Source organism: Phocoena sinus, chromosome 2, assembly GCF_008692025.1.
Source record: "Phocoena sinus isolate mPhoSin1 chromosome 2, mPhoSin1.pri, whole genome shotgun sequence".
Classification (NCBI taxonomy): domain Eukaryota; kingdom Metazoa; phylum Chordata; class Mammalia; order Artiodactyla; family Phocoenidae; genus Phocoena; species Phocoena sinus.
Window position 1 is genome coordinate 70,388,133 of NC_045764.1, and position 9,666 is coordinate 70,397,798.

Sequence of the window (9,666 nt, forward strand, 5' to 3'; positions counted from 1 at the left end):
TTTGCTCACCCACAAAGTGGAGCTCCCAGAGCTACATCAAGATGTTGTGCCCCAGATGCCCGCAGACTGCTTGGCACTGAGCCAGGCCTTCCTCCACCAGAGGGGCCTTTGTGCCCCTCCTCACACTGATGCTACTTGGCAGGAGAAGAACTGCATTGGGTCTGGGAAAATTTTGACTGGCCCTCAACCCTGGGAGGAGGGTGGCTTCACAACCAGCCCTGGGGAGCCCCAGCATCCGAGGCACCCTGAGGCTCCCTCACCCAGGGCCTCAAGCTGCCTGCATCCCGGAATTCCCCGGAAGCCCTTAGGCACCTGCTTCCCCTCTTGACTCATTTGCGGTCACATGAGGAACGCAGTCACGAGCAAGTGTGACCAGGTCATTGCTGACAGGCTCACGAGACACTTGGCGGGGAATCAGGCAGTGGCGGCGGAGCTGGAAGGTCCTCAGAGCCCAGAGGGCAGGTGGAGGCCTACAGCAGAGGCTGACTCCAGGCCGTCAGGCTCTGACTCCCTAGAGTTCGTGCCCCACTCCTCCTTTTCAGCCTCCCACCATGGCCAGGCCACCCTTCCCCGTGCCAGAAATGTCAATGCCCTGGGGATCAGGCTCTTCCCTCTAGCCAAGGTCTGACATCCAACTACCCCTTCTCCAGAAACTTTTCCCTTCATCCCTTCCACTTTCCTATCAAAACCCACCTGTTCTGTGTCCCGTCACCCTCTGCTCTAAGGCAACTAACTTCCAGTTACCTGAGGTACGAGGAATTTGGAGTTAAAGACTTTCATTCAACTCCTGGCTCTGACTAGCTATGAAGTCCTCTGCCTCTCTGAACCTTGTTCCATGTCCTCATCTATTACATGATGTGTTTAAATCGCTGCCCTACCTTTCATACCTGTTATGAGGACCAAGAACATTTTTACATGTGAAATCACTTCATAAACTGTAAAGCATTTTCAGAGCTGTAATATGGGACTCATCATGGCTGACAAGCTGTCTGATGTGTTTCAATTATCAGGGTCCTTCTGGAGAAATGACGGTGGTGGTGTTTCAGGAGGGGTGAAGATCCATTTAGCTAGAGGGCCCTGCCTCATTGTCCCACCCCATCCCCTAAATCATACCCCAAGCAAGACATGCTCTTGTAGGCAGAGTCTGGTCTTGGATCTGAGTGGGAGTTTGAGAACTCCGAAGAAATAAACCCCCCCTACACCCAACCCAGGAAATTGACCAAGTAGGTGCTGGGGGCGATAAAGATTTGCTTCTGCTTTAGATGTGATTCATCCAGTTTGTCTCAATCATTGTCAAGCCCAGAGGGAGACGGCAGGATGGAGCATCTGTTTCTGAGGAGGGAAGCTGGAGAGGTGCTGCACCTCAGGAGCTGAGGAGTGCATCTGTTGGCTTGGGGGCCTGGAGGGTGACCTGCTGGGAATCATGCAGGGTTTAGCAGCAGAAGGCCTGAATTCCAGACCCTGCTCTGCCATGCCGAAACTGTGTGTCCGTGGGCAGGTCACTGGCCATCTCTGAGCTTACACACCCTGTGAGTAAAAGGGCTGCGATAACCCCCAACTCAGCAGGGTCTTCCTAGGATTCATGTGTTCACTGCGTGAGACACAGAAATGCCTGCGGTTGGGTCTCAGGGTGAAGTGCCACCCACCCTGCCTCCCAGGGTGCCAGCCCTCATGCTGCCACCCAGCACGGCACTTGTCCAGGCCTCATATGTGTTGATCTCCTCATTGGGCTGATTCCTGCAAGAGGGAACAGTGCTTCTCGTCTTATACTCACAATGCCGGGCACCTGTAAGCAGGGCCCAAAGCCCAGGAAGGCCCCTTACCTCCCTGTGAGACTAGAATCACATGTCTACAATTGTATTGTTTCCAGATATTTCATTTAGCTTTCCGCTCTGGGATCGCAGAAAACCTCAGCGCCAGCTGGCATTTCCCCAGCGTCTGGGAGATTTTCATCAATGCCCTCTCTTCCTTCTTTGGGGCTAGACTGTCTTGTTGAAATCCCAGCTTTGACACTTACTAGCTATAACCTTGGGCAAGTCACTTAACCACTCTGTGCTTCGGTTTCCTCATTTGGGAATAACAATTCAAACTACTGCTGGGTAGATGTATATTCAGCTTAACAGGAAAATGTCAACATTTTTTCTTTTCTTTTCTTTCTTTCTTTCTTCTTTTTTTTTTTTTTTTTTGGCCATGGCTTGCGGCATGTGGGATCTTAGTTCCCTGACCAGGGATCAAACCCGCACGCCCTGCAGTGGAAGTGCGGAGTCTTAACCACTGGACGGCCAGGGAGGTCCCTCAAATTGTTTTCTAAAGTGGTTCTGCCAATGTAGATTCCCAATAGCTGTGTTTAAGAGATCTCATTGGGCTTCCCTGGTGGCGCAGTGGTTGAGAGTCCGCCTGCCGATGCAGGGGGCACAGGTTTGTGCCCCGGTCCGGGAAGATCCCACATGCCACGGATCGGCTCGGTCCGTGGGCCATGGCAGCTGAGCCTGCGCGTCCAGAGCCTGTGCTCCGCAACGGGAGAGGCCACAACAGTGAGAGGCCCGCGTACCGCAAAAAAAAAAAAATCTCATTGTCTATGTCCTCTTCTACCTTTGTATTGTCAAACTTTGGCCAGCCAAATGGATGTAAAATGGAATTCATTATGGTGTTTGTTTGCATTTCCCTGAATGCTAATGAGGTTGAGTACCTCTTCATGCTTACTAGTCACACATATTTATATCTTTTGTTCATTTTTCTGTTGTATTGTTTATCTTTTTGTTAACTGATTTGTAAGAGTTCTGGTTTTTTTCTATATATTCTTAATACTAATCCTTTGTTGGTTGTATAAAATAACTATCTTCTCCCCCTCTGTAGCCTTGTCTTTCATTTTATTCAAGGTGTCTTTTGATGAGCAGAAGTTCTTAATTTTAATGAAGTAGCACATCAGAAAGATATTCACCAAATTTTTTTCTAAAGGTTTTGATGTTTAACTTTTAAGTTCTTGATCCATCTAGAGCTGATTTTTGGTGTATGGTGTGAGGTGGGGTTTTTATCTTTTCCATGGGGATGATTAAATTTTCTAGCTGCATTTGTGGACCAGTTCTGCAACCAACTTTCTTTCCCCACGCCGCCCCGCCCCCCGCCCAACCCCGGAGCCAATCTTAACAGATCTTGAGGGGACAGGAAGGGAGGGCCCAGATGAAGTCTTAGTGACACAGAATTCCCTCCTGACAAGGACTTCCGGAAGGGGGGGGGTCACATCCAAGGAGGCCAGAGACAAAAGAAGCCACATGGCAGCTTTGCCCAAGCAGCCCCTGCCTGCATCTGAGCTCAGCATTAACTATTTTATTAAAGATGTAACACACAGGGCTTCCCTGGTGGCGCAGTGGTTAAGAACCCGCCTGCCAATGCAGGGGACACGGGTTCGAGCCATGGCCCGGGAAGATCCCATATGCTGCAGAGCAACTAAGCCCGTGTGCCACAACTACTGAGCCTGAGCTCTAGAGCCCGTGTGCCACAACTACTGAGCCTGCATGCCACAACTACTGAAGCCTGTGTGCCTAGAGCCCGTGCTCTGCAACAAGAGAAGCCACCACAGTGAGAAGCCCTCACACCGCAATGAAGAGTAGCCCCCGCTCGTCACAACTAGAGAAAGCCCGCGCGCAGCAACGAAGACCCAACGCAGCCAAAAATAAATTAATTAAAAAAACAATGATGTAACACACAGATATGGCAAATAATGATAATAATAATCCAAATAGTGCTCAAAAGTATCAAATGAAGTTAAATTTTCCCACCTCCAGAACTCCTGCCCAGAAGTAATCACTTCAGTAGTGGCTTAGTAATGATTTTTAACTCTCATGAATTCTCTCCTCGACTGCAAATAATATGCTTGGTGCCTCTATTTCTTGATTTATCAACTCTAGAATAACTCTAGTTATTCTCTGCTGGAAAAGTTAGTTTCTTTACATCTACCTCATCTCTCCTCCCTTCTCACCCCATTCTCAATATTTGTTTGTTTGTTTTTTGGAGGGGGCACCCAGATCTGAACCGGGGACCTCTTGATCCACAGTGATTTTTTTTTTAATGAATGCTAAATGTTATGTCAACTCCTGCAGTTGCTGCCACAGCTGTATTTCAGGAAGCCCAGCCCATTGAGGCTCTCCCACCCCACCCCACCCCCACCCCTGGCAGGAGGACGTCAGACAGGACACTTGCCATCACCCTGCTTCCTGATTCCAGGCATCAGAGCTGAGCTGGACAGAAGGAAAACAGCCTTTCGGTGTCTGGGGCTCTTCCCAACAATGGTGCAAATGAAAGGACTGGGCCTGTTTCCTGAGGGGGGGTGGAGAGCCCTGGAGAGGGCGGGAGGAGAATGCTGCAGTGAATCCAGGCCAGTTGATACCCTGCTGCAGGCTCCCTATGTGACCTTGGGCAAGTCCCTTCCTTGTCTCTCCATCTGCAAAATGCAGGTTACTGAGATCCCTCCCACCATGGACTTTCTGTGATAAGATCACAGTGGTGGCTCTGAGGAGACCTTCTGATAAAGGGTAGAAAAGGCTCTCCTGAGAGACAGTATACTACTAATACAAAGACAAGAAGAACAGCTGCTGTTTCCTCAGTGCCTCCCATGGGCCAGGCACTGTCCAGTTCACTTGCCTGACCTTAGGTAATGCTTATAACACTTGGGGGCATTATTCTCCTCATTTAACAGATGAAGAAACTGAGATCAGTGAGGTTAGGCAACTTGTCAGAGGTCACAGGGCGGGAAGGTCTGTGCCACCAATCCAATCCATCACCTAGCCCTGTTGAAGAACTTGGATATTTGAAAGTGCTGAAAATCTCCAAGGTCCCTCTGGGTCTCCAGAAACAGGTTGGGAGGCCAGAGTTATCCCTTCCTGAGCTTGCGGATAGCTTGCCTCCCAGACCCATGTGGAGACTGACCCTGGCCCAGGTCCAACACGTGATTCTGAGGTCAGTTTCTTTCAGGAGGCCTTTGCATAGCCAGAGAAGAGTGGGCGGCTGTTTGGCCTGGGGAGACCTTTGCTCACCCACAGCAGGGACCCCAGGCAGTTCAGAATGGCCTGGGGGCTATCTCTCTCTCTAGCCCTCCCCAGGGGTAGAGCTGTTCACACACTCCCCACCCACGGACAGGCACACTCTTGGCCACATCGTGTCCTGGGGACTCTGAGGACCCACAGGCCTAAGCCCAGCATGACCTGGCACTGGCCACAGTTGGGCAGGCCTGCTTCCCTTCAGACCCAAGGCCACAGGCCGGGAAGGAAATGAAGGTGGGAGGAGCCCAGAAACGCTGACTTTGTTGGAAAGCTGCCTGGGAGGGAGGAAGCACAGAAAGGCCCGGCCCAGGGCTGTGGGCAAAACCAGCAAAGCCGCCCTGGCGTCTCTGTAGATTCAGGGCCACAAGGGCCTCTCCTGGGCCACCCAGCCCTGGCTTGTGGCTAGGAGACTGGGGGAAGAGGCCTGATGATGTCTCATTGTAAATGAGGGACTGAGCCCAAGCCTGGCCCTGGCGGCCCAGACTATGGGGCTTTTTCCCTCACCAGCAGCCAGGGGCGGGGGGTGGCAGCTGGTGGGCAAAGAAACACCTATAGCTTAAACAAGCCCCTTCCCTGAGAGTCCAGCCTGGGAATCTGCACTTCTGAGCCCAACATCAAGAAACGAATAAAACAAAGATACACAAATGAAACAAACAAACAAAGGCCCTTTGCTTTTGTAAGAGGGCAGAAGCCCCTCCAAGCTGAGGCAAATCTGACAAAACCCTTGAGCCTAGATCTGAGCTCCTGAACCCCCCTGACATGTGGCCCACGGGGGACAGATGTCTTGCCGGCCCACAAGTGACTTGACCACTCACTCTGCACTCACTTTCCTGGTTGTGGCAATGGGACTATAAATTATCTGCCGAGGTCAGGGTTTCTCAACCTCAGCACGACTGACATTTTGGGCCAGATATTGTGGATGGCTGTCCTGTGCCTTGTAGTATGTTTAGCAGCATCCCTGGTCTCCCCCGCTGGAAACCCCTCCCAGTTGTGACAAACAAAAATATCTCCAGCCTCTGCCAAATGTCCCCTGGAGGACTACATGGTCCCCAGTTAAGAACCACTGCTCTAGATCCATTCTTCCCTTCTTTGGTAATAAGACTTTTGATTTTCAGCTGACACATAGCCACCAGGGTCAGAGACCAAGGTGCAAGACCACCCTTGCAGTTATGTGTGGCCATGTGACTAAGGTCTGGCCAAGGAGAGGTAGGCAGAAGTGCAACTTCCAGGAAGTGTCTTTAAAGGGAAGGTGTATGTCCTTATGACCTCTTGTCCATTCCCACTGGGTAGAATACAAGTATGATAACCAGAGCTGGGTCACTCATGGGTCATGAAGTTGTTGGCAAGTGCTAAGATGGCAGAACACATGGTGAGAGAGAAAGAGGCTGGGTCCTGGGTGACCATGGAGCTGCTGTGGTAGAGATGGGCTCTACCGCCGGACTTCTCACATGGGAGGACTGAACTTGAGTCGCTGCTATCTTGTCTATCTCCCCCAGAGCCGATTTTAGCCTCTGATGAACTCTCCTGACGCCATGGCCTCCTGTCAGTCACAGTCAAATCTAATCCTGAGTAACACATGAGATATAACTCTGCTATCCTTGCAGCTTCAATCACCCACCGTCTACATGTCTGTGACCTTCAGATTTGCCCCAGCCCAGTTCTGGTAGTTCACTGGACTACTCCGCACAGCTGCTGTTCTCTCCCCAACCTGCCCCTCCCCGGATACTCCCCATCTCAGGAAAGGGCACCTCCACACCCCCAGCACCCCCGTGAGGCATCTCTGATTCCCCTCCCCCCACTCCATCTCTCACATCCACAAGACCCAAAATCCCCTATTCTGCTTCCTAAAAAGGATCTATTCCTCCACTCCACCTCCAATGTCAGTGTCCCAGCTCAGGCTCTCACCACTCCACAACTGGTCCATCGCAACCACCCCCTGACTGGTCTCCCTGCCTCCAGTCCCCACCCTGCAGCCTGTCCCTGCCTTCTTTAAAACCCTCCCATGACTCCCTTTGGTCCAAATTTTCTGGGGAACATCGTGATCCCCTGCCTTCTGCCACCTCATTTCCCATCCCCTCACCCTTCCCTCAGCACCTCCTACTACAGGATACTACACAGAATTTGCCCAGTTCCAGGAATATGCTGTGATTCTCTGTTTCTGCACGTGCTGTTCCCTCTCTCAAATACTCTCCCCAGCTCCTGTTCGGTAACCTCTTACTCCTCCTCCAAGGCCCAGTCAAAGGTTACCTCCTCCATGAGGCCTTGTCTGATTCCCTCAGCAAAGGCAGCCTGTTGATCTCTCCTCTATGCTGCTGCAGAACTCGCCCCTCTAACTCGGGGCTGATCCCACTGTGTTTGTCAGGATGTCTGTCTCATTTTGTCATACTTGGAATCCACAGGACCTAATGTAATGTTGGCAAGGCGTGGGTGTCCGACACACAGTACTGTTACCCATTTACTAAGCCCTTACTCTGTGCCAGCCTCTGAGCTAGATGCTTTATCGAAATTACCTCATTTTATCCTCAAGATCACGCTGCTGAGAGAGATGAGACTGAGATTCAGAGAGGTTGAGCAGCTGCTTCAGGTCACACAGCTTGTGCACAGCCGTGTCAGAGACGGATTCTCCATCTGCTACGCTTGATTCCCCCTTAGGATCTGGCCTCACCCCCACTGCCAACCCGAGGGTCTCCAAGGAAGCACCGATCACCAGAGCTAACCAGACCTGGGTGTGGAAAAAGCCCTTTGTCCTTTTCTTCAACTAACAAGTTGGGATTTGTTGAAAAGGAACTTTAAATAGGAAACCAAGAAAAAGCACCCCCAAATAATTTTTTTTTTTTTTAACAAAACAGATGGGCAAGTTCAGGTCCTCCCTCTGAGCTGTTACTTCCTCCACTCTAAAACCAGCAGGAGGTACTCAATGGTCTCAGAGATCCTTATCAGTTCTGATATCCTGTGATTCCTCAATTAGTTTCTCAGATGGACGGTGGGCTGGTAGGTTTTGTTGGGCCACAGCTAAGGAAGGAGGAGGGTAGGGTCCTGTTGCAGGCTGCCTAGCCCCCACCCAGCTCTCCTCCCCTTTAGGACTTGACCTTAGAGGGCGAAGGGAGAGAGACACTTGCCCAAGGGCCTTCTCCTTCCTCCTCCCAACTCTCTCTCTCCTGCCCTGCCTGACCAGCTTGAGGGCTGGGCTGGGCTAGATAGGCCTACAGCTTGGAGTCCAGACTGCATGCTTCCTGCAGGGTCTGCAAGAGTCCTGTCCCCTCTCTCGGCCTGTTTACTCATCTTCCCTCCATGGGTCACCACCCACTCTGACATCCCAGGCCCTGGCTTCTCCTCCCCACTCCTGCCAGTGGGACCCTCTGGAAAGCCCCACTCAGAGCCGACAGGAAGGGGAGAGGGGAGGCTCGTGGGCGAGTTCCTGTGGAGGCTCAGGCTCTCAGCCGTAGCCGTTGGAGCCTGTCGTTTCCCTTCCCCCGCCCACCCAGCCGGGAGGCCGAGAAGTTTCATCACTGCCGAGTTGTTGTCCTTATAAGGGAAGGGCCTCCCGAGCCTCTCCCTGGGGCCCTGGCTGGCTGGTGGAGAGCCAGGCCAGCCTCAGGGTGTCCTTCAGGAAAGGTGGGGATGCCCCAAGCCCCAAGTCAGCCCGAATTCCCCTGGGCTGAGTGTCCATCTGAAGTCAGAGACTCTCCAGAGAAGAAACAGGAAGCAGTCGAGTGTCAGCCCAGGTCAGGAACCCAGAGGGTCAAATCCCAGGTCCCAACACTAACCTGTGGTCTCCTAGGCACGTTGTTTAAGCCTCAGTTTCCTAAGCTGTCAAAGGAGTGAACAGAAATACATCTTCCTCATGAGACCACTGGTGACAGTGAGAGACCAAAACAGGCCTGCCAAGTAGTAGGTGCTCTGTGAGGCCGGGTGGCTGGGGTTTACTAACCTCATCTTCTGTGAGGCAGACCATGGGCTAAGCGTTCCACAACAATCCTGTGAAGAAGGGAGAATTAGCCCATTTGACAGACAGGAAAAACTGAGGCACATTTTACCTAAGGTCACTCATTCATGGCTGGGGTTTGAATCTAGATATGTCTGCCTCCAAATCTAAAGTCATGTTTTTCTACTTACACCCTGCTGCTTCCTCCAGGAACTTTGTTCCTGTAAACACAATTATGACAACAGGGCAGAATTTCCACCATCACCTCTCCACCCTCCACATCCCACAACAGAGCCTCCTCGTAACATCACAGAAACCTCCACTTGAGCGAGTTGTGAGGTCTTTTCTGACAGTCCTTGCCTCATGTCTGGGACATGAGAGTAGGGGTCAGGGAGGCTGGGAGGCAGGAACACAGGACTTGGAAGGCATAAAATATGGTGGCTCCAGAAAGACACAGGGAGCTTCCAGGGTCCAGGCTCAGGTGGGGGCAGAGGGAGGGGCAATCTGGATGTCCCCTTCCCCACCAGACCCTCCCGCTCTGTCCTGGGTCCCGCCTGAAGGCAGCCACCTGTGTTTTGCAAAACCCCACAGGACTTCAGGCCACTGAGATATAGGGGACGCATATTCAAAAGAAAAAGGCTCCGTTTCTCTGCACAGGCCTCCAGCCCCTAGGGCCAGAAGGAAAGAAAGTTCTCACCACAT